We start from the raw sequence: 24684 nt of genomic DNA, 5'->3' as shown, positions 1-24684 counted from the left end.
TAATAATAAAATAAATAAGCTGAAATTAACCAAACAAATTAAGTTGAACAATACTTAATTAAATTTGTTTGTTTTAATTCCACACGAATAAATATTTTACATCCACTTACCCTAAAAAATTTAGTTAATCCAATAAATCCATTTTCCTTTGTAAATGCATGTGATGCACCAGAGCACTTCCCGTTCTGCATGGTTGTCAGTTGTTCATTTGTTCTCTTGCAATAAACTAAGCTAATACTAAATCAAAATAAAGTTTAACTACCATCATCACTGTAATGCCTTGACATGAGCTGCGTCTTTCACTTTTTGCACCACGTTGTTTAAATAGAAAATTCATTTGCGCTACTTTGTGGACTCAGGGGTGTACCGGTCTAAAAAGAAGGTGTGTTAAAGTGCATTGTTGGCACCTTGCTGTCAAGAAACTGAAAAAGACCACACCATTGACCAAGTAAAAGCTGGTCTAAAATCCAGCTCAGAGCGCTTTAGTTATGTATGTACAGAATGTAGAGCAATACACAAATATCTTCACATATAAACAAAACTAAATAAAGGATTAAAATGTTACGAAGATTATTATTTACTACATAGATTTTTTTTTTAAAATCTCTATCTCCATGTCCGAGGGGCTTTTTTTTAGTTTATTCATTACAATTTGCATTTGTATAATGTTATAGTATTATAAAGTATTATTTATTATATTCATACGCATATTTGTTTTAATAAAAACAAGTTAAGATCTGTCCACCCGCAGGGTTTGGAGACGTCTGCATCCCCATATTGGGGATAAGAATAGGACGTGTGTTTAGATATAACTTTTTTTGACCATACTTCATTTTTATTGTTCATTTATTAATTTGCTGGAAATCAGAACTGAATTGAAAAAGTTTTAAAACAAATCTTTGAGCTTAACAAATGAAATTAAATATGTAGGCTATAGATGTCTTCAGTGGAGTGTGTACGACACCGTTTCCATATCCACGAAAATAAAAGAGTAAAGAGTTAAAGTAAAATAAAGAGAAAGTAAAGAGGCCAAATGGAGGAGGCTCATTCTTTATCCTCCGTGCTCAAGGATTCAGATTGTCCATTCAGCTTTTCCTCTTACAAAGTCCGCAATGTAAATAGCAAATACGCCATGCCGCGACGTAGCTGACTCTTTAAGGGAATGGGAGATGAGACTCTGATTGGCTTAATGCATGTTATGGTCAAAACACAGACATAACTTATTCACCCTGTAAAGCAGAGTGTATTTTCCCATCCTTAAAACAACAAAAGTGGATTCAGACACACCCTTAATGCTTTTGCGCCATGTGCTTCAGACTTTGTGCCTAGATCGTTAAAATAGAGTCCTCAGTTTCACGTCTCTGATCGGATCAGAGACACGCAAAAGCTTGATCAGGAGACCCTTAGAAATGATTTATAGTGCCCGATGATCCTAGCTTTAGATTCCTCAAGGTTAAGCATCTTCTACACAAACAATGATAATTATACAGATAACTGATGCACAACATTGTTTTGTTGTCTCCTGTATTTAATGTTTACACTATTTAAAAACAGAGTGGCTTTACATTCAGGCTATCAAATTCTGTATTGTTTTACAAAATGGAAAATAAATCTGACAGTAATTTCAATGATATTGTTCTTCTGTGCAGTTATTGATTTAGTTGAGGTGTGGACCCTTATTGTTTTACATTTACACAATGACATATTTATTCAAATGAAAGCTTATTAAATGGTGCAAGGCATTAGTAAATCTGGCCCCAAGAAAAGTAATAAGAATTTTACTTCTGCAAGTTGCAATGCTGAATACTCCAGACACACTGCATGAAATACTTACAGCAGCAAAGTAATATTTTGACAAAATGAGGTATACAGCAGTTTAGAATTGACTTGGCATAGGAAAGCATGTCCAGGATGGTTTAAAATGCTGTCTAGCAAAGAAATGTATCTCACAAGTGCTTGGAACTGAGCTCATGAACACAGATGCATTAGGCGCCTCTGGAGCTTGTCTGACTGTCAAGTGTTGTAGGCTGCCATCCCGAGCACAAGCCATGATTTTTTCCTTTACAGTTCTCACCCTAAAAAGCCAAAACCCAGGAGGGTGCCAATGCAATCAAAAGAAGTCAATAATTTCATTTTGTTCTCGCTTTTTAATCTTTCTTTGACATGCAGTGCGTGCAAAAGATTATGAATTACCATAACGCAGTCTTTAGATTTTCAACGGGCTGAAGGCTGGAGGCTGATTAGACTGGTTGTTAAACCCGTTTAGGGTAGACAAATTAAAGCCTGTGAACAGCAAGTAGTCTAGTAGGTATATGAGCTGAGAGGAGATAGAGAGCTGTGAGTCCACAGATCTCTCTTTCGCTTTCCTCTAAATTCCCACTTGATCATGTGTAACTTCCAACCTCTAGCTCATGTTTTATTCAAGGGCTGTTCAGGGTCGTTCTGCCTGTCAATTAACAGTTGTTTTGACTAAGTGGAGGCCTTGTGAAGCGGTGAGAGCATAGCCCATCCGACACGAAGGGAACTTATACTGGCGGTTAAATTAAGCCCAGGCTTTTAACTACCCCATGAAGACGTGTCTGCAGGGACGCATGAGAGATCAACAAGGTTAGACAGTCACAAGTAGCCAGAAGCTATGATTCGAACCCTTCCCCAAAGTCATTTACTCAACCTCATGTCATTCAAAACTTGTACTCCGTTATTTTCTCTGGAAAATAAAAAGATCTGCAGGACAACTCACATAAACTTCTTTAAGCTAAAAAAAATGAAAACTGATGATAAAAAGAGACCACACAACTTTAAAGCTATTTGATAGCTTTGTGTGAGTTACATAGTAGGGTTGTGCAAATAATCACAAACATGACTGAGCAAATCTGTGTTTGTCAAGCACATTATGTCAGGGAAGCACAGTGTGATCAGCAGTAAAAATCTCCAGAGGGCGCCCTCACAGAAACTCCAAACACCCACAAAGAAACCAAGAAAATCCCCATAGTGTTTCATTATAAACAAAAGTTTTAACCTTTCATTTATTCAGTTTGACTAATAATCACACGGCTACAGAAGCTATGAAGTGCGTTTAGAATAAACATTATGTTTGAACAAATACATTTTTTTGCATAGCTTATTAGTGAACTATGACTTTGTATAATAAATTCTGCTCCATCTGAACTCGCATGCTGGAGGTTTTGCACATGCAAATAGCCTTCAGTTAGTCACGCAGCACTAAAACATACCAAAATTTAAACTATTATTCAGCATGAAACTTTTCCTTCATTGAGCTCTTAACCCAAAAACTGCAGCAAGCGCAGTCAGAAAATCAGGTCAATGGGTTCATGGAAAAGAACAAGCTGAAAAAAACTCGTTATAAAAGTGTATTCATGCATGACAAACTTTCTTAGGATTATTTATTCTTTTCTTTTGGAATTTTTTCCATCACAAAAAGAAATAAAAAGAACAGAAGAATGAGACTAGATGGAATAAAGGACAACAATATATATATAATACGACAGTATTATAATCAAGTTCAATCATTTTCTGAAAAGACACTTATTATTATGACCATCATTCACTACTCCACAGTGTTCCTATATGAATTATTTGTTCATTCCATGTCTCACGCGCAATGTTGTATATCATCTGGTTGCTGAAAAATTAGGTTCCTGTTAGTGAAGGCTGTGCTTATCACCACATTTAAAAGTGCATTTAGTCTTAATTAAAGTCTTAAATGAGCACCCGTTACAACAAAACCCACCCAATGGCTAAGCATGTGCAGTCATATTATACCACAGCTCAGATTGCCACTGAAAATTCTCACAAAAAAATCCCTAAAATGAAAACAGACCTGCATGAAGGGGTCCAGACACAAGAAATTCAATTAGCATCTTTTGATAAAGGAGGCTTTTGTACCATTGAAACACCCTGAAATATTCACATCTTCAAATGTTATTCACATTATAAACAAATAAATAATTTAATCAAGTCCTCAAAACGTTATTATGACACATTGCAAGGTGCAGTTAACAGCTTTTTATTTATAAATCCTGCTGTATAGTAGTCAGTGTTGCCTCTAGGATTTTTTCCAGCTGTGGCGACAGGTCTTTTACACAAATCTACCAACTAGCTATGATGTAATTTCAATGACAAATGGAAAAATTTCGTAAGCCCAGTATTACAAGTTGAAATCGCATTTATGTAATACGAGCATGCGAATCTCTTTGCTTGTGCGCCGATTTCCTCTGCTTGTGCACAAAACTTCTTGCACGCCCTCAAATATACACTGCTCAAGTGCAGATCTTCTTGTGTGCTCTCAAATAAAACTGCTGAAGTGGGATTTAGTGCATTTATGTAACGGGTATGTCGCCAACATTTATAAAATTTGCTAGGAATATTTATGAATTTCTCCAATAGACCTACAGAGTGGTATTAATGCGCTCTAAAGCAAAGTGAAGCAGCCATAAACTCCAGCAAGATAAAGTCAATTTATGCAGAACCAAAGACTTTAATCTATAAAGTATAATTATAGAAACTGTGTTCATCATAACTGAAACCTATGTCGTGTTTGTTAGCAGCACAAATCACGCACCTGTCAGGCAGTCAGTCAGCATGTCAATAAATAACGCACAGCACTACTACGATGACAGAAAAGTTTGCGCCATTATAATTTATTTCCCTTTAATGGGTTTTGGTGTGATTATTACAAAAATTAAAAAAACAACAACAAAACAACTGAATGTTTCAATGAGAAGCTGTAATGTAGCCGTGGCGGGATGTGGCGCCCCGCAATGGAAGAATTACTGTAGCGGAAACCATGGTAGCGCTAGCGTCGCTATTGCACTTCTAATCCAAAAGATTACCTATAGGTTAGCAAACACGCAAAGCTTTGCAAAGTATGTGTGAACACAGGTGCTTGGCAATTGAGTACTACATAGATTCACCACTACAAGTACTACAAGTGATCACAACAATGCAATATAAAAACAGTAAAATGTCTTTGTTCTAGAGCTGACTAGTAGCATTTTTTAAGGCCCAATGCCAATTTTTGTACCCCTACCCCTTGCCCTTGGCCCTTTAAACAGAGTGTGAAGAGGAAGGCCTTTAAAATGTACCCCCAAGAAATAAAACAGCACTAAAACACCTACACATGTCCTCATATGTCATTGTGAGCTTTTGCGTCATATGAGATCAATGAAAGCGACTGCTGCAGTTATTTCAGTTGTGTTATTTTTGGGTATTTATCTTCAGGAAATCACTGAAGTCAATGACATCATGTTCTCATAACGATATAATGTGGCAATAAGATCGTAACTGTACTGTGCATTTACACAGTGGCCATATTCATCTATGTAAAAACAAGAAAACAACATTAACATTATACCTGTAAAAAGGTCATTCCCAGCCACTAGACTTTTCTGACGGGGTATTTCAGAGTCATCGAGTGTTAGGTGTGAAAGTATGTTTTAGGACTACTTTACATGAGTTATTATTATGGACTATGAATAGAGAAATTAGCGTTTTTTTATTTTAGCAATTTTTTTAAAGCATGGCAGTAAAACAAACACAGTTATGAATTTATTAAAACATGCTTGCTTGACGTACAAATTTGTAAAAAGGACAAAAATACTAAATTCTGAAAAATATCAGTTTCAAGAGCTATCTAGCCCTTCCCCTTAGCCCTACATCTTTAAGCTAAAGAGAATTGGGACACCCTTACCCCCTCACATGAACGTGCAAAATAAAGGGAAAGGGCTAAGGGGTAGAATTAGGACAGGGCCTAAATATAATTTTTTAAATATTGTATAGAGTATTGAATATTACATTATTGAGCATGTATTGAAATGCATCACAACACCACATTTTTCTTCAATATCACACAGTCCTACTCGGTCCTTTTATTTAAATGAAAGTAGCAGATATCTTTTAATCCTCTCACACCTACATTTGCTAGTTCAGGCGTTTATTGATGTTGTTCTGTCTCTTTTTTTTCCAACGGTAAAATCAACACCACGGTTCAATGTTGAATACTAATGAAAAACACACCAACTGGAGTGAAGAACAGGCTGTTCAACCCTTTCTAATTTCTAACCCTTTTAGTCCAAAAAGTTCACTCACTTGATTGTACAGTTGGCTATAAATATATATATATATAAAATGAATACAGGTCACGTCCAATTAGTGACAGCGACAGTGCATGCTCATATGCAAATAAGGAAGTCATCCCAATGTTTAGGGATGCACAGAGAAAACAACAATGTATGAATACAAATGATAAATCATTAACCCTGACTAAATAATGAGCAATATGAAACAGAAGCAAAATAACCCAGGGTTTCATTAACATGCGAGGTTTAGAATGACTAAGGGGTTAACTGGCTGAAGCGTGAAAGACCCTTAAGGCTCTTTCCACCTGTTGGCCTCATGCATTACAATATTCTGATGTTACTTATTCCAAGCCATCTGTATTCATTAAGCGGTTTTGCAGTTTACTCTGCAAATTCAGTATTCGGCGCATCTGCGCAAAAGCGACTAATTGATTTACTGGATCAGTCCCTATGGATTGACGGTCTTGTTCATATCAATTCCAGAACAGACAGATACGATCATCTGCACCCAGCCATCAATCGAACACAGCGCACTGTAGAGAGAACAAAGAGACCGATAGATGAGCCTTGTCGGCGCTTTCTGCTCAACCGCTTGAATGATGGGGCCGGCCCATTGTGCATTTCAATTACCATCCGACTGCCAGCACACTTGTTTGAACAGTGATCAGTGCTCATATCAGCTCTGCAGGTGGATTGGTTATGCCCGTCAGGCCCTGCCTTCAGACTGCATGAAAGCCAGAGTGCACGACAAATTAGACAGTATGTTTTTAAAACCTGTAAGTGCTTACAATGCGTCCCCCTTTTTCTTGCAGGCACTGTCGCGTTTCTTCAAGCCGTTTCAGGCACTCTAATAAGATTTTTCTTCTCATTATAATTGGCTTTTTATTTTTGGAGTGCATGACTGCCAGGGAGCAGAAAAAGCACTTGGGTGTGTTACAAGGGGCATGCTGATGGTTTTTCCACTGAGCGCTGGGATTGAAGCGTGAGAGGGAGATCCTTTTAGAGCACATCATGCTGTCTGGAAGGATTCCTGGAGCAAAAGACAAAGCCAACGGCTAGAGTGAACGATACAAAAGAAATGCTACAATAGGATTCCCAAGGAGGAAAGAAAAATAAGAAAACAAGGAAGACAAAGAGAGTTAAAAGGAAATGAGGTGAGGCAGACAAACATTAGATAGAAAGATGTGAGTGGGAGAATTAGTCCAATTAGACAAGTTCAATCTGAGGCCACTAGACGCACTAGTGCTTTGGTGCAATTTAAGAAAGTGAAAAACTGAAAAATGGTGGTTGCACTTTATTCTACATTATGTGCACTTACATGCGTGTACTGTGTACTTAAAGTACTGGTAAAGTAAGGTAACTACATTATTTAAGAATAGGCTAAAGGCCACTCTCTACTTGAAATGAAGTTCTTTTCATTCAAGGTTTGAAGGTAAAAAAGCTGAGTGAAGGTATACAGTTGTCGAATAGCCTAAAAAACCCCGTGCTGCAGTAGGGCTGTGCGATATGGACAACAGAAACCCATCACAACTTTCTTGAACAATTTTGCAATTTCGATTTTAATCATGATTTTGACACACAGAAGTTTTACAGTGTGAATCTGAAACATATTTCCAAGAAAATACTATTAGATCTTTATCAAAGACCTGTAATATATCTCTAAAAGAGATATAATGCAAAATAATATGGCAAAAAAAAAAATCAACTAGTAAAGGTGTAACAAATTGTCTCTAGAACAGATAAATAGACTACCGTATGTGCGTATGCAGTCAACCATAAGTAGGCTCCAATGTTCTGTTTGACCACGTCCGAATAAGTTCCATGTACTTTTGTACTTCCACAGATTTTTTTTTGCCATGCATTGATCATAAACCTCTTTGTGATGCTGCCATGAAATAGTCTGTTCACATATTGCACAAGTTCATTCCATAGCAATTCCATGCGCACCCAGTTTAAAATGACTAAGTACAAGCAGTAGGCGAAAGATTGAAGCAGTGTACTGATGCTGCGACGCGTTACCTGATAGATTTAAAAGACTAAAGAGTCGTTATAAAGAGACAAGAATAATTATATATCACATTTAACAACTATAGTGAGACGCCATCCAATGGTGCATCCTTGATAAACTGTCTGACGTGCGCTGCTCTCTGGGGTTTTGTGCTAAAAGCATATACTGAAGCCCATACCAGTGTGTGTGTGTGTGTGTGTGTGGTCAAGTTGATGTGCGTTTTCAGAGGTATCGTGTGGAAGGAGGGCTTTACAGAAATGCTTGGTACAGTGTGGACTTGGATCTTTTTATTATAAAATGCCATATTAAAACGTATATTTATTAGTGTACACGACGCCCAAGTGTGTGTGTGTGTGTGGGGGGGGGGGGGGGGGGGGGGGGGGTTTGGGGGGGGGAGTGGGGGGCATCTAATTGCGATGTCGGCTTTTAGATCCAGCCACTATCCTCCAGCGGAGCTACTTTTGTGAGTTTTGATCTGTGCACGACTCAAATGCTCTACTCCTTAGTGAGATATAAAAGCTTCAAAAACAGTAATGAGAAAAAAAAGAAAGAAAAAAAAAACCACACGAGTTGAACTTATTGCATTGAAGATATTGCAATTTTGGACATTGCCATCATTGATATTTACTTTAGCCACTGTTTCTATGGTTACAGGTGATGGTCACGAATAGAACACAGATTTCACTTGATTTCCACATTCAAACAGGCAGTATTCGAGCCTCTACCTCAAGCTGCTGAATGAGCAGTACATTTTAGGACTTGGACTTATACAGCATAAGAATAAACGTGGTTGTCAAGCCCACACACTGACTGGGAGAATGTAGCCTTTTACAATCCCCTTTTGTTAAACTTTCAATAAATGGTGTTTGGATTCTAACGTTCCTCAAAAAAACTCCTTTTGTTTTCCTCACAAATAAGAAGTTCATATGCAATCATTTGAAAGTATTAGTATAAAAACATAAGTGTTCCCCTACTTGATTTCAGAAAGAGCCATGAAACCCTGCAAGCTACTGTATGAGGTAATATTCGGAAATCGAAGGTATAGGTTGTTTTCACATGACGTCATTGGTGACTTGGAAATTTAGATGGAGGACAGAAAGTGATTCTTCTACATAGGAATCGTTATCAGAACATAAAAACTTTTCGGTTTTATGTTGTTTATGATTGTTTAAATCTGCCCGAATAAAAAATACAGAAGAGATTTTATATACTTCCAAAGGTTTTTGCTCATAAAAGGCAGAAAAGTTCAGGAAACTGCAAAAACAGAAGAAAAGGTGGCAGGTAATACATTTTTTTTTAATACATCCATGTGTACAAACTTTTTTGAAAGCGATATTTCATTTGACAGCACCAATAAAGATTATATACAGGCCTAGCTAAGTGTATAAATATTATCATGCATTTTACAAAAATCAGATACAAACACCACCACACTTTTACAAAATCCAGGAGAACATTAATAATATACCCTGCAATGTAATCGCTGTAATGAAATCTCGGTCTTGTTTTGCAATAATCCAAGTCTTTACTGGCGTTTCGGCAGAATAAACAACCATAACGTTACCATGCATCGAGATATGCCGCAGCAGCGGTGAATGTTTGTTCATGGCAAGTTCATTAAGTTCATTCCCCCTTACAAAAACAAATAAATAAGAATGTAGACTATCCGTCCACGCTTTTGTATGCTTTCATGTTATTTTATGATGTCTGGAAGATGTCCGAGTTGGGACTTTATTGTAATTTATAATAAACTTGTTTTTGAACCACACAGTAAAGTGTATAATGTGTACAACTCTTTGTTAATGAATGCTATAGAATACTGTAGCATAGTAAATAAACTGTAATAAGTAAAGGTAGTGTATACCGTGGTGCATTGTAATGGTGTATACAGTAATTATAGCATAGAAAACTGAAGCAGATTAAATTATTTATTTATTACCACAGTTGTGTTGTACCACAGCAACAATATAATGACTAAAACAGTTTAATTCAAGTAATTATATATATAGTATGCTTCCAAACACTATAGTATTTACTATAGTATTTTTCATGTAACGTAACCGCTTAAACAGTATATACCGCCTCGATGGCCGCGAATATATATGAGTTCAGTAGAAAACTAGGCCGTCTCCATGATATAGGGACCATGACCATCATATGTGATTATATTTAAAATTTATAAATTTGGTATAAATTGCAATAATACAAACTTTCCTCTACCTCTCCCATTCAGTTTTTTACTTCCAGCCCTCCATCTAAATAGGGTATATGCCGAGCTAGTGCAGTTCCCATGCTGATACACTTCCGGTGACCTGTTATTGTGAACTTTTTACCATTTTATACGGTTCCTTATACAGCATCGATGTTGTAATGTCAATAAAATACATTCAGTTAAATAAACTTTAGCATTTATTTAGTTGCTCAAGCGTAAAATGAGACAAAAAGCTATTTACTCGCACGCGCCCGTCAGAATCGGCAGGCTAATGCAGAAGCTCCATTGGATATACTGGGGTAAAATAAATGCTCATATTATAAAGATATGGGGGGAAATGTAATGTAATGCAGTGCTTCTTGTACAATCTGAGACCCTCTTTAAATCGGATATCACTCAGCTTGTGGAGATCGCTGATTTTTAAAGAAAACAGACCTTAAACGCACTGGATTTTGCATTGGCATTCAATTTGCCGGAAGCGCTTAACCCAGGGACTGGCAAATTAAAAGTCCTATTAGCATGCTTCGGCATATACCCCATTTCAGTAGTCATCAGAACCACATGATTGAAAACAACCTACACTAATACAGATATGATAATATTTGTATTGTGTCATACTGCTCGTCATATAATCGCTAAACGACAACACCACCATGATCAATGTGTAACTTATGATTGGCCAAAATCATTTTGAAATGAAAAAAAGATTTACATATTAGCCACAACCCTGACGTTTGCTCACCAATGTGGCCTTTTTTGGACTTAAAATCTGGATAATACCTGACTCAGTACAGCGTGAACCTCATTCTTATGTAAATCCTGTGAGTGTAATATATATGGCACCTTTAAAAAAAAAGAAAAAGGTTCACACTCACTTAAAATTCTGATCACATTTTTATGAAGCAAAAACACAAGTGTGCTCATACCGTATGGCGAAAGCTCTGAGAACAATCTCAGGTTTTAAGGACGGGGATTTGAAGGACAAAACGTTCAGAACAATTGTTCTAAATAGCATAAACAAGAGATTACCATGTAGGTGTTTCTCATGAAAAATCTGATAATCATTTCTGCGGACGGTATAGTTTCACCCGGTCAGCTAATTACTGCGGTGCTTGAAAACAGCATTCTGCAGTACACAAACACAATGTGCAAATGCCCTCCACCGTTTCCTCTAGGGGGAGCTGCACTAATTATCATTAACCCCCACCAGGCACACGCGCTTCATTCATAGATCACTTTCGGCTCTACAGCAAACCAGCAGAGACGAGCACCTGTGAAAAGTCTGCAGCGAGGTCAAATAAGAACTGCCACACTGAAAGCATCAGCCAGCAGAGCTGCAATTACCAGTTGCCCCTGGTGACGGCCTGAGCCCCGGTGATTGATTTAGACTCCTCCCATTTGCCACAGAGATGCAGGTTGAAGTTACTGTGCTATAACCCGGCCAGCCGACAGACAGAATCCCATCAGGCCGAGCCTCACTGCAGTAAATGTGACGATGCAAGAGAGGCCAGGCAGGGAGATAAATTGATTTTAAGAGCATTCTGACACTGAGAGACTCAAGACAGGTCTACTGTTTTGGAGACAGCCTTTAAACTTCACAGTTAGACATTGCTGCATTTTCTGACATGTCAAATATAACCCATCATTCAACTAATTCCCACATATTGGCTATTCAAGGTTGTCATCTTGCCAGAAAAGTGAATTCTCTCTCCAATGGTTTTGTAAGAGTTAAGGGATGGATCTAAACCAAAGGAGTTATATAAATGAAACTCACATGACTGAAGTTAGTTAGTGTATCATGTAACATGGCTGAATTTTCAGTTAATTTCTTTACTAAATTCAGCCCACATTAAACCCTTCAGACCTGAATTATGTTCCAAGTTTCTTAAAAATGTAAAAGTATGTTTCCACAGATCTTGAGCCGCCTATAAATGAGACCAAATTATACTAATACAAATTCAACACCCATTAAGTATACATATTTTTTTCCTTTTATATCATCAGGTCAGAACAGTTGTACTTCCTGAACACTATACAAACAGAATATACAAAAAAAAAAAAAAACATGCATGATTTCTGGTATAATCTTGATATTTAAATTCAAAATCCAAAGATTAAGATTGTAACATTTTACTTTAATTTTGAGGTTTCTGTTGTATAGATTGCACCTCCGTTATAACAAACTTCATCTTCATCTTCCTCATCACTCCACATAATACATTTCCATCTGCCATATGCTCAAGAACCTCAATATCTGTAAATTCTGCAAACTGTTTCAGCAATTAATTAGTGCATGGATTTAGTTTTTTAATATAAAAAAGGTTCAATCAGAATGTTCATCAACTTATCAGCAAGTCCTCTTTTTAACATACAATCTATGAAATATTGGCAAACACATCAGTAAATCTGTATAAAAATAATGTAAACGTGGCTTACCTCTGTGTCTGGAGTGAAGTAATGCCATGCTGCTCTGCAGTGTACTGGATTTTTTTCAAGGGACAACATCCCATGCCTTTCCATCATTTGATAAGATGACAATCATCCACTGTCATGAATTGCAAGCTTTAAATTAAATAAAATGCTCAGGAACAACAAAAAACATGGGCTGACATGTGATGTCCATTGGAATGGACAAAGGGTTCGAAGAGGTTAAGTGGTCAACATTGTGCAAACGTAAAAAAAAAAAACTGGTAAAGTTGAATATCTATGTAGAAATGGCACATGAAAGCAAATACTGTACTAAATTGTCTGTTTGTTCAGAAATCATTTAAATAAGAAATACGCTGAATATTTCTTAGCGAAAAAGTAAACATTCAGAGGTCTACCAAAAAGTCAAGGCAATTCGAATTCAAAATGACTAAAGTATAAAAAAACAGCAGCAAGCTATTATTCACAGAATAAAAGCAAAGAAATATCAGCAGCTTTCACCTGGACCATCATGCAAATGAAACATCAAACAGCAGAAATTTCTTCATTCCACTGCACTGCATTTCCAATGTTTTTCCATGAAAACTTTGCTTGATCGGTGTGATTAACATTAGCATTTGAGCGTCGCCTCGTTTGCATTATCTTGTGCACGAAACAGCATTGTAAAGACATGGGGCTCAAGTTAAAAAGTTCAACAAGTCTCTTATAACTCTCAGTCTTCCACAGAGTTCCATTGTGTATGAACAGCTACTTAGGGCTGCAGATACTGTTTGTCCTTCATAGTGCATTCACAAATGAGCAGTAGTGTGCCATAATGTGCTTGCTTCATTCTTTTTTTTTACCAGTAATGACTGGTGTATTGTTGGCCTGTCTGAGTAATGCGCTGATTTTTTATTCAAAACCGAGAATTTCTGTGAAGGTTACCTTTATAATGCAGCTACAAAGACTAATTAAACGGTCACATTTAAGTGTTTAATGCTGTGGAGTTTTAGCCTAAAAGCCTCATAAAGGCTGGTCTGTGATAGACAAGCCTTGCATGGTTATTTTTTATCCCAGGGTGTTTTTTTTTTTTTTTGTATCATATTGAAGTCACATTTGGTTATATTACAACTGTCTTTCAAATCAGACCTTAAACCTAGGTCCTGACTCTCTGTGGTCATTAAAAATCCCATTGCACTTCTCATAAAAAGTAGGAGTGTAACCCCGATGTCTAGGCCAAATTCCTTCTCAGCCCTTAACCATAACGGCCTCCCAATAATCCCCATCTACCGAATTGGTTTGATCACTGTCTCTACACTCCACCTATAGCTGGTGTGTGGTGAGCGCAGTGGCACCGTTGTCCTGTGGCTGCCGTAGCAAAATCCAAGTAAATGTTGCACACTGGTGGAAATGTGAAGAGACTCCCTCATGACTGTGAAGCGTTTTGTGTGTATGGACGTGCACAATAAATACTCTATATAAATGCACATTACATTACATATTATTTCATGTCTAGGACTGCACAATAGCCTATATCAATATATTGTTTCAACATTAACATTGCAATTTTTATGTTTTAAAATTTTTATTTTGAAATTTTAAGTTTATGCTAATAGCTTTAACAATGATCTATTGTGTGTTTATTTAAACGACAAGGAATATATATAGTGAAGGGCTGCACAATATATTGTTCAATAACACATTGTGTGCATCCGAAAAAAGCCACATCACTAAATATGCAATGCTGAAACTAAATTATTGTTGACCAGGAGCTACAGAACACATGATTTTTACACAGTGACTGCTAAGTTTATTCATAATAGATTTATCATATGCATGCATAGACCTGTGACTGTGTACAACTTTCTTAAACACTTGAAATTCTCAATTTATAATGTTTGGAGATGTAACAAAGATTAATTTTATATAATTATTTAAACAATTTATACAATTTATGCAAAAAAAAAAAGTTTTACTTAAATGTTTGTTTTGTTTGTAGTTCAAATATACAAATTTAAAAGAGAAAACAACATTTTACATACCCCATTGGCAGATAATTTAGCTTGTTTTAAGGGAAAAAATTAATGTTCACTTATTTCTTCTGAAGGTAAAAACAAAATGTTTTTACTTAATCTGAGAATTTCTTGATATTTTCACTAGAAACTAGACAAAGCAAAGTAAGAAAAGCATTGCAATATTTACTGCAGAAAAATTAAATATGGCAATATTAGATTTTTCCAATATTGTGCAGCCCTGGTCTTTTTTCATTTTCTTCACCTTGTTTACCAAAACAATCATCTCATTCAGTTTAAAATTATGATTTTCAATTCAAGTAATCTGGAAAAATTGTGTTCCTATTACAATATATATAAGAAAAAAAAAACTTACAGATTTGCAGAAAAAATGAAATATCGCAATGTCATACAAAACATACATTCTGTGTATTGTGTTTTGTTTCACTATATTTGATGATGTAACTTGCATTTTTAAACACAGGCACAATTATTCCATCAGTGACCTTCGCTGCTTTGTAAAGTCTCACTTTCTCCCCATCAGAGCTTCTGGGCATATGGACGGGCATGAACTTGCCCTCTAATGATCTTCAGGTCGCAGCACCCTGCAGGGTAAGTGCTCACACTGCCAACAATACTAACAGTAATAGAGCAGCACTGAGCTCCACATTTTCACAGCAACATGCCACAAATACGACACGAGTCAGATAATTGGCCTGGCGGCTGGTAGACAAGCTTTGACGTATTACACGGTACGTAATAAGAGTTCAAGTTCAGTTCACATAAATGACCCAACCTCCTTCACAAGCACTGCCAAAGCACTCATAAAATAAACACTTAAAATTAAGACTCTAGTTCCGTTTATGTTGATCAATCTTTAGAAAGCACTTAAAGTTGTCATTTGTTAATTTACCTTAGTTTCAATTTAAATCAGTATGACTTATAAGAACCAAAAAATGTTTTGAAGAAAATTAAAGAGAAAAAAAGGCATGCACCGATAAAAAATGTTTTGGCCGATATAATATAAAAAAAATAAATAAACAAAAATAAAAAGCTTTTAGCTGAATCAGATACTGATAATGGTTAATTACATACAGCATTATACAGTAATGGCTAGTTCTGACATTTCTTAAAAACATTTTATTGAACATGGTTTGGATCAGTTTAACTTTGCAACATTTTAAGTGAGACAATTTGAGAAAAAATTAAATAAAAATACAATATGACAGTTTGAAGGTGATTTTTGCTATTCAATATTTATTTTACCAAGAGTAACTTTAATTTGACATATAACAGGACACATTTTTTTATTTAAACTTAACAAATAAAGCCAATGTTGTTGCTATGCAAAATATTACTAATATCACTTGTAGTCTGTTTTCTCTCGTTCCTTGACATAATATATTTTATTTATTGTTTTATATGATCTGAGAAAAACATTAGATTATTCAAAGGAAGTGCAGCTAATTTTCTTCATATCAGCCTTATTCATATTACTGGCAGTATACTTATAGGTGATTTAAAATGTATCTAAATTCGACCAAAATCGATGGCCGATATATCGGTTAACCTCTACTAGAAACTAGGGGTGGCCGATAAATCGATTACCTCGAGTGTGAAGTTAACCATTTTTTGTTCAAACAAATTGATGTGTTCACCCTAACACATGACACTCCCGTCTGGGCTCCTGTAGTTCCCCCCACATTGCCAAAGAAACACAAACAACATGCAGTGAGCAGAGGAGAACTCTGAGAAATGTTGCGCTGTTTGAAATGAAATGGAAAAACACGAACGCACAAACATGCCCGCCAAAAAAAGGCATAAATCAGGGCTCTCAGTCACGCATTCACCGCAAGACACTTTGTGACAAATTTGTAACTATAGGCCACAACTTGTATTTTTCCCAATGAGAAGAAGCTAATAGATGAGACAATTAATGGAGAAAATGTGAACATAAAAGAAACTGTTACCCAGAGATACAGTATACACTGTATATATCTATAACTGTTACCGATCTAATGTTGGAATCCAACGATGCTGTTTCCAGATAAATTACGTGAGCTAGCCACAATGATGCACAGTACTAGTTACTGTAAATATCAACTCTGACAAACTCGGCTCAGTGCACTAGACTACTCTACCAAATGCAGTGGCCAGACGCAAATAAAAGCAATAAAATGCAACCCACTAGCTTAATGTGAATAAATTATATGAACGGATATAACCTAATATAAAAATGAATAAACCTCTGAATGCATGTTCTTTGAAAAAAAAATAAAATCATCTTGAAAAAGGTCTCCTTTTTAATAATTATTATGTGTTTACTTTCACTGTAGTTTACTTTCAGTGCAATTGTATAAAATGGTGTAGTTTAAATTATTGTTACTATTACTATTATTATTATTATTAAAAGTTTTGTATTCAATTATAAACAGAGCTTGTCAAATTTGATCTTTAATTAACAACTTTTTTTTCTTGAGAATTTTTATATCATATAATTCTAATTATGATAAGGTTATATCGGTTAATAACCTTCAACTCTAAGCATTTAAATCGTAAATCTATTTTTGTGTAAAAAACAAAACAAAAAAACAAATCAGGGATTTTTTTTAGATGCCAAATTGCCAAGCCCTACAAGAAACCAAATGCTTTTGATGTAAATCTGGACGACAAAACAGTTACAACAATTAATCGCAATATAACTTACATTTGTAAAACAACAAAACATGCTCGATTAATGTTCAATGCAATGTTTATGCTTCAAAGTGGAACTATACTATGCAGTCTTTTTGTGTTACATGGACTGTTTATCCATCCAACAAACTAGTCAAATCCACATTTCCTTCATTTATCCCGATAGTGATTCACTTGTATGAAAAATGTTATCTGAAATTATTTGGCCATATCGCCCAGCACTACAACAAACGTTAATCCTACATGCTAAAATCCATTTAGTCATGCATAAAAATTCACGCCGTCCATCACAAAAGGTCTAATGTGAGATTGTCAGCTCTGCTAGTGATTGACATAATATACCTTATTGCTTACTTCAAGCCTTTGCAGATCCCCCATCAGAGCTGGCAAAAGAACTGAGCAAAAACACTCATATGTTCAGAAGACTCTCGCTCTAAAACAGTCCATAATCCCCTGTTATGGCTGAGTGCTGTGGAGGAAGGAACTGAGGAGCTTGTGTTGAGGGCCCCTTAGACGAATCAATATGACTGTAAGCTTATCTCTTAGTTAATGTAGAGGGAGTATTAGAAGTAATTACATTCGGAGAATTTTCAAAATGAGACTTCTGGAGAAGAGTTTATGAAAAGATAATAAAAAGCACTGCACCGGGACGATAAATCCATTTCAAATCCAGATTGAACAAAACAAGCACTCTGTGAAAACTCAAATGCGTACAAAAGAAGAAAGTGAGAGACAATGAAAGAGTCAGAGTGAAAGAATAGCGGATTCCTTCCCACATCATGCAAAAACAGTACATGAGTAAGTTTTCTGCAGGTATTCACATAGCAGACGTGAGTGGAATATTTGTTAAGTGTTACTTCCTGAACTCATGTGTCATGCTCAGTAGATACTGAATTTGAATTTAAATGTACTACTCGGCCGTTAGAAAACAGTAAATTCTATACTGTAAGAATGTGAGCAGTATGAATGGAATTCGGACGTACTACATCCCCCATTTTGTCATGGTAACGTGACCTACCCACGTCAGTTGAGTCGCTTCACTCACGTTCATGAATTCTCTCGTGGGGCATTATTGGATAGCGCAGCATGCATGGGATGCGCACTTCAGAATCTCGCCAGAAGTAGTAAGCCATCTGGGTACTTCTCACATACTGATTTTTGAATTATATGAATTCGGACATTTTACTCGGCTCATATACTGATTTTAGCGTACTATATAGTATGGAAGTATGCGGTTTTGGATACAGCCCAAAAAGATAAACCTTTTGTTATTTTTCAAAAACAAAATAGTTTTAAAGAACAAAAATCTCAAAATCTCAAATTTCACTGGCTGTTTTTCAATATGCGCTCTTGTCTGTACTTGCGTTCTTGTGTCCTCGTGAAACGTCATCAACCGTCGCCAAAGTACTGTTCCAATACAGATAAAAATCCCGGATGTGTAGTTGCTCTGCCGCTTTAGAATGCATCGAGAGGTGACTTGTGCAAACTTGCAAAGCTCAGGTATCCCAGAATGCATTGCAGCTAAACCAGCAAACGCTAATGGTGGAGGAAAAAAAAAGCATGTTTTTAAAAAAAACTCCTTTACTGTGTTACAAAATAAAGTTTTAGGAGTTTTTCAGGTGAGAATGTAGCCGTTTTAAACTCAAATATGATTAATTGCGAGTGGATGAGTTTAATTGTTAATTATTTTTGCCTTGTTATTTTTTAAACTCATTTGTTAAAGCAGAACTGGAGGCGAAACCGATCCAAGAGAAACTTAAAAAGGGAGAATTAAAAACAAAAGGAAGGAAAGAAAAGTGCCATTTGGGAGCGTTTTATCAAAGGTTAACGAGGTTGAATCAAGTGCTGGGTATGTAATAGGCTATGCAACAGCTGTAAAGCACTTTATATGAAAGCCGCAAGACCGGTACCTGACATATGAAACATCATGTGTGTGCGAAAGGCCGGTCAAGTAAAAGCCAGACAAGCACTTTAAGTTCTTGCATTCGTAAGGATAGATTAGCTGACTGCTGTTAATAAAAATGATTCACGCAGATCTATCATTATGCTTAAAACAAAATATTTGAAATATTAAAGTGACAATCAGGTGCGGATATAAAGGCTATATCAGATAAATTTTTATGTGCGGGCGGGCGGATGATTATTATGAAGCTGCTTTGACATTTTAGCTGATCCGCGCCGATATAGATATATAGATTCCGTTTTCGACTCCACAACGAATCTTTGCTAACTTTCAGATCTTAAACTGAAGTTGGCATAACAACCATCAAAGGTCATTCTAGAGCGAGTGGAGAGGAATCTTCAGATAGGCCCTCTGCGCTCTTAGTAATAGTCCCGCTCCGCTCCCCTCACATACTCTGATGTGTTTGTGTGTGCTTGTGTGTGTTTGTTTGTTTGTGTGTGTGCGCGTGTGTGTGTGTGTGTGAGGATATGAAAGAGCGTCCTACGCAGATTTCTAATGCAAACAAGATAAACCGGTTACCACAAACCTAAGGTCGCATAAGGTATTCAGTTTCTGAATAGTTTAGGCACAAGCCAACGGTTTGGTGAAGCTGTCTGAGCCTTACGTCATAATTTTTTAATACCAGATACCGGGGTAAAATAGGGAGGAGGACTGATGGTATCAAAATTTGGATACCGCCCAAGCCTAATCGATGATGTGACAGCAGCCACAGGACAATGCCACAAATGCACTCACCACACACCAGCTACAGGTGGAGAAGACAGACAGTGATACAGCCAATTCAGTGGATTAGGACGCCATGATCGGTAAGGGCCGATGAAGGGAATTTGGCCAGGACATCGAGATAACACCCCTACTCTTTACAAGAAGAGCCATGAGATTTTTAATGACCATAGAGAGTCAGGGCCTCCGTTTAAGACCTCATTTAAAAGACGGCGCTCACTGACAATATAGTGTCCCCTCCACTTCACTAGGGCATTAGAACTCACACAGACCACAGGCCTCACTAGCACCACTTCCGACAGCAACCTAGTTTTCCCACATGCTCTCCCATCCAGGTATTGACCAGCCCTGCTTAGCTTCAGTGAGCCAAAGGGCGATATGGCTGTGGCCGTCGAGCTAAAGCACAGAATGGTGGAAAACATCAACTCTGTTATTATCAACTCTGTTACTGGTTTAAAAAAGTTTATAAATAATTTAAACAACAGTTAGCAACAGAAGAAAATGGCATTAATAATGGATTCAGTTTACTGGTAATGATACATTTGGAAGTCATCCCAGTTTAAGTAAAATGAAATGGAAAACGATTTTTAATATTACTGGAATAAGTCTGAAATTTTGGTTGAGTGGTTGATTTATTGAAAGGCTAGTGCTTATATCTTAAAAGAGCAAGGTGGTCCATATTTCAAAAACAAAATCATGAAAACGTTTTTATATAACTCAAAGTGTAAAATAAACAGACTTTTACTTTAGAAAGCATTGTTGTATTTATTAACAAATAAAGAAAATAAATTGTTAAAAACAACAACAACAAAAAGAGCCAGACATGGATAACTAGTTTAAATACTTCTGTTCCTAAAAAACATCTAAACAATGAGTAATAAATCTAAATTTGGATTCATCTAGACTTTATAAGGATTGAAGCAAAAAATAAATAATACAACTGAATAAAACAACCAACTACTCTCTTGTATATGTGCTTGCTTTGTTATGTGTCAAAAAAAATATTGTGTGCAAGCTAAATGAAAGTCTGCTGTTTCTATGCAGAGTAAAAAAGTCATGCAACAGTATGAGTTTTATCATATAAAACCTTTAATACACACACTTACTTCACATGCAAAAGCAAACAGCAAACTCTGACAGACACCATTAACAATATATACAACTAGCTTCTCTCCGTTCTTATCTATCTCCTCTGAGCACAGGAAACACAGCAGCTAATCCAAACAAGAAAGATGAATTCAGCACTTCTGTTTAATCACACGAAGCAAGAGAGGTGTGCTCCTTGTGGAAAAGAGAGAGCGAGGCATTGTGGGAGCCTTGTTTCCTGTCAGCTCCAGTCCTTTCATCAGCTAAACAAAGTAGGGATGCACCAATATCGTTTTTTTTTTTTGGCCAATATTGATAACTCTTAATATTTGAATAACCGTTATATTAGCTGATAAAATATAAATATTTCAAAATGTTATATTTTGATACAGTAAACAACTGATTTTATTTAAAAAAAAAGATTTTATTCATAAAAGTTTGATCTTATCTTATGATTAAATAGCTTACTCAAACAAAAAAAAAGGCAAAAATGTGTAAATTACAAGGTGATTATATAGACGTATATCATGGTTTCCGCAACATTCATTCTTCCATGATGGGGCACCATGCCAAAATTGATCCCTCCGCAGCTACAATACAGCTTCTTATTCAAAACATTGTTGCGTTTTTTTTTTTTTTATAGTGGGTGATAATCGCACCAAAACGTATTAAAAGGTAAGTGAATTATAACAGAGCGAACTTTTCTGTAACCGTAGTGGTGCTGTGCGCTGTTTGTTTAACTCTTTAAGGTAACGTGCTGACTGGCTGACTAGCTGACTTACTGACTGACAGGTGCGTGATGCCAGCAAACATGACGTAGAGCCATTTCACTTTACTTCAGGATGCATTAATGTCACTCTGTAGGTCTATTAAAGACATTCACAAAATTCCTATATAATAAATGTTGGAGACATACTTGTTACATAAACGCACTAAATCGCACTTCAGCAGTGTTTATTTGAGAGCGTGCAAGATCTGTGCTTGAGCAATGTATATTTGAGGGCGCATGCAGAAGTTTTGTGCACGAGCAGAGGAAATCGGCGCGCAAGCGAAGAGATTTGCATGCTGTAGGCTATTGCATAAACGCGATCTCGAATCGTAATACTATTGAAATAATGCCACAGGTAGTTGGTAGATCGGAGTAAAAAAAGGCCTGACGCCACATCTGGAAAAATGCTACAGGAAACACTGCCTATATTCATGATTTTACATAATTCAGCAATCCAAAAGTCTTCGCATAGCAAATTAACATGCAACTTGACTGTTACATAAAATAATATGTTAAATAACAAAATAGGATTTAATTAATAAACAAGTCAAATAAATATTTCAAATAAAATGAAAATAAAAAACTAAGAACTGAAAACAGCTCAAATGTTGTTGAATAAATGGTGTTAAAGTAATGTACATATGTACAAATACAGTATGTAATGTCCAAAAAAGCATTTTGAGAGGTGTTTTGACAGTTCAGAGCCTTCATACAAGCTGAAAGCTAAATACAGATAGTCTTACTTTAGAGAAACCCAATGAGTTGTTTAGCATGTGTGTTATTGTTTACACACGTAATATTTGTCCTGAGCCTATTTAAACCAAAACAATGACACTCTATCAAACATATCTATAATAATTAGAGATGTACTGATATGGATTTTTTTGGCCAATATCGAGAACTTATAACTATAGCCGATAAATCTAAATATTTCAAAATGTTATATTTTTAAACCGTAAACAACTAATTTTATTTTAAATACTTCATAAAAGTATGAACTGATCTTAGAATAGCCTACTCAAAAGCTAAAAACCTATAATTTCAAAATTGCAAGGTGATTATAGAGATTTATATTCATGTTGACATAAATTAGCATGCCAAAAATAAATTGTATCTTTTGTCACATAGCAAACTAACATGCAACTTGACTGATGTATAAACACAATTGGTTAAATTCAAAATGGGACTTAATTAACAAACAAGTAAAATAAATATATTTTGAATAAAATGAACTAAGAACTGAAAGCAGCTCAAATGTTCTTGAATAAAATGTGTTACAGTAATATACATAAGTACAAATACGTAAAGTCTGAAAAAGCGTTTTGAGAGGTGTTTTGACAGTTCAGAGCCACCGTAAAAGCAAAAAGCTAAATACAGATAGTATTACTTTAGAAAAACCCCTAGCGAGTTGTTTAGCATGTGTGCATCGCTGCTTTTATGTTTACATAATTAATTCATAATGTAATATATTTCCTGGGGTGATTTCAACCAAAACACAACAAAGAAAGGACGGACATTGAAGAAATAAACAATGTGAGGAAAGCTCTAGTGGACTGGACGAGTCTGAACAAGTTCGACCCACGCATGCGCGAGGCAGCCAGGCAGTTCTGTATAATTACGTAATCTATCTGCTTTAGGACATCGACCTTATTTTGACATCGGACCAATAACGACAACATTAAAAATAGCATTTATCAGCCGATAACTATAAGGCCACTGATACTGTATATCGTGCATCCCTAAAACAAAGTTAGCTTTGTGCTAATTTGATAGCAAAACGTTGAAAAATAAATACAATAGTTTAGAAGGTAAATCTGTTGTGTTGTTAAAATACAACAATCAACAGTTAAGACTATTGGTCTGTGTAGATTTCAGTATGTTTAGTCTGTCCCGTAAGTGAACAATGGAGCCAGGGTGTTAGCATCAGGCTAATTTGTTAGTACATGCAAGGATGAAAAGCTAGTATTTGGTATATTAGCATTTGCATGTGTCACAAAGCTAGCAGCAATGTTTAGTAGAAACAAATCACATCCACATACACGACTAAACACTCCAAGAAGCAATTTGTTCGCACCAGACGCAACAAGACAAGATGACAAAAATCAACCACATAGCACAGCTTCAAAAAATTCTGAAGAGTGTGAGGCTGTTTCTCACCAACATCTTGGATAGCCTGAGGGTGAGCGAATTAACAACACATTTTCCTTTCTTTGTGAACTATCCTGTGATGAGTGAAATAAGTCTTGAGCACTGACTGTACAAGGCAAAACATATACACACACAACACCTACCATATTATCTGAGTTGTGATAAACCATAACAGCTCTTTAGTAATCATACACAATCACAGCTGCCAGCCTGTAAAATACAGCACTGGTAGAATGCTGTTGAACAATATTCATCCGGACACTTTGGTCCAGATTTGATAATTTTTTTACAGACAGAAATGAGTGTGTGTTCTTTCAAAGAAAAGTAATTACCAGTCAGTTGCTCACTCTGAGAAAGCAAAGAAACTGGTCAACTCACAATTTGCTATTAATAATAATAATAATAATAATAATAATAATAATAGCAATTATTATTTTTCACAAATTTTCTTAACAAAATGTGGAAAGAATTTAGTGCCCTTTTATAATTTTACAATTCAAAAAATATAGTCAAATAACAAAAAATTATTGCATATTTAAAACAAATTCTAATCCTACAATAATCC

General features: G+C 36.0%; 1 protein-coding gene and 1 long non-coding RNA gene across 3 annotated transcripts in view; one reads left to right on the top strand and one right to left on the bottom strand.

Annotated features, from left to right (window-relative positions):
* man1a2 (mannosidase, alpha, class 1A, member 2) overlaps positions 1-24684 on the bottom strand; it is a 182954-nt gene that overhangs the window by 107979 nt on the left and 50291 nt on the right.
* On the top strand, positions 7288-13162 carry LOC147842337 (uncharacterized). Its single transcript, XR_015499343.1, has 3 exons — positions 7288-9860; positions 9922-10370; positions 10864-13162. It is a non-coding gene; the product is annotated as an uncharacterized LOC147842337 (long non-coding RNA).

This window comes from Danio rerio, chromosome 9 (assembly GCF_052040795.2).
Source record: "Danio rerio strain M-AB ecotype USA chromosome 9, GRCz13ab, whole genome shotgun sequence".
NCBI lineage: Eukaryota > Metazoa > Chordata > Actinopteri > Cypriniformes > Danionidae > Danio > Danio rerio.
The sequence above is the reverse complement of the archived record's forward strand: the minus strand, read 5'-3'. Positions and strand labels throughout refer to the sequence as shown.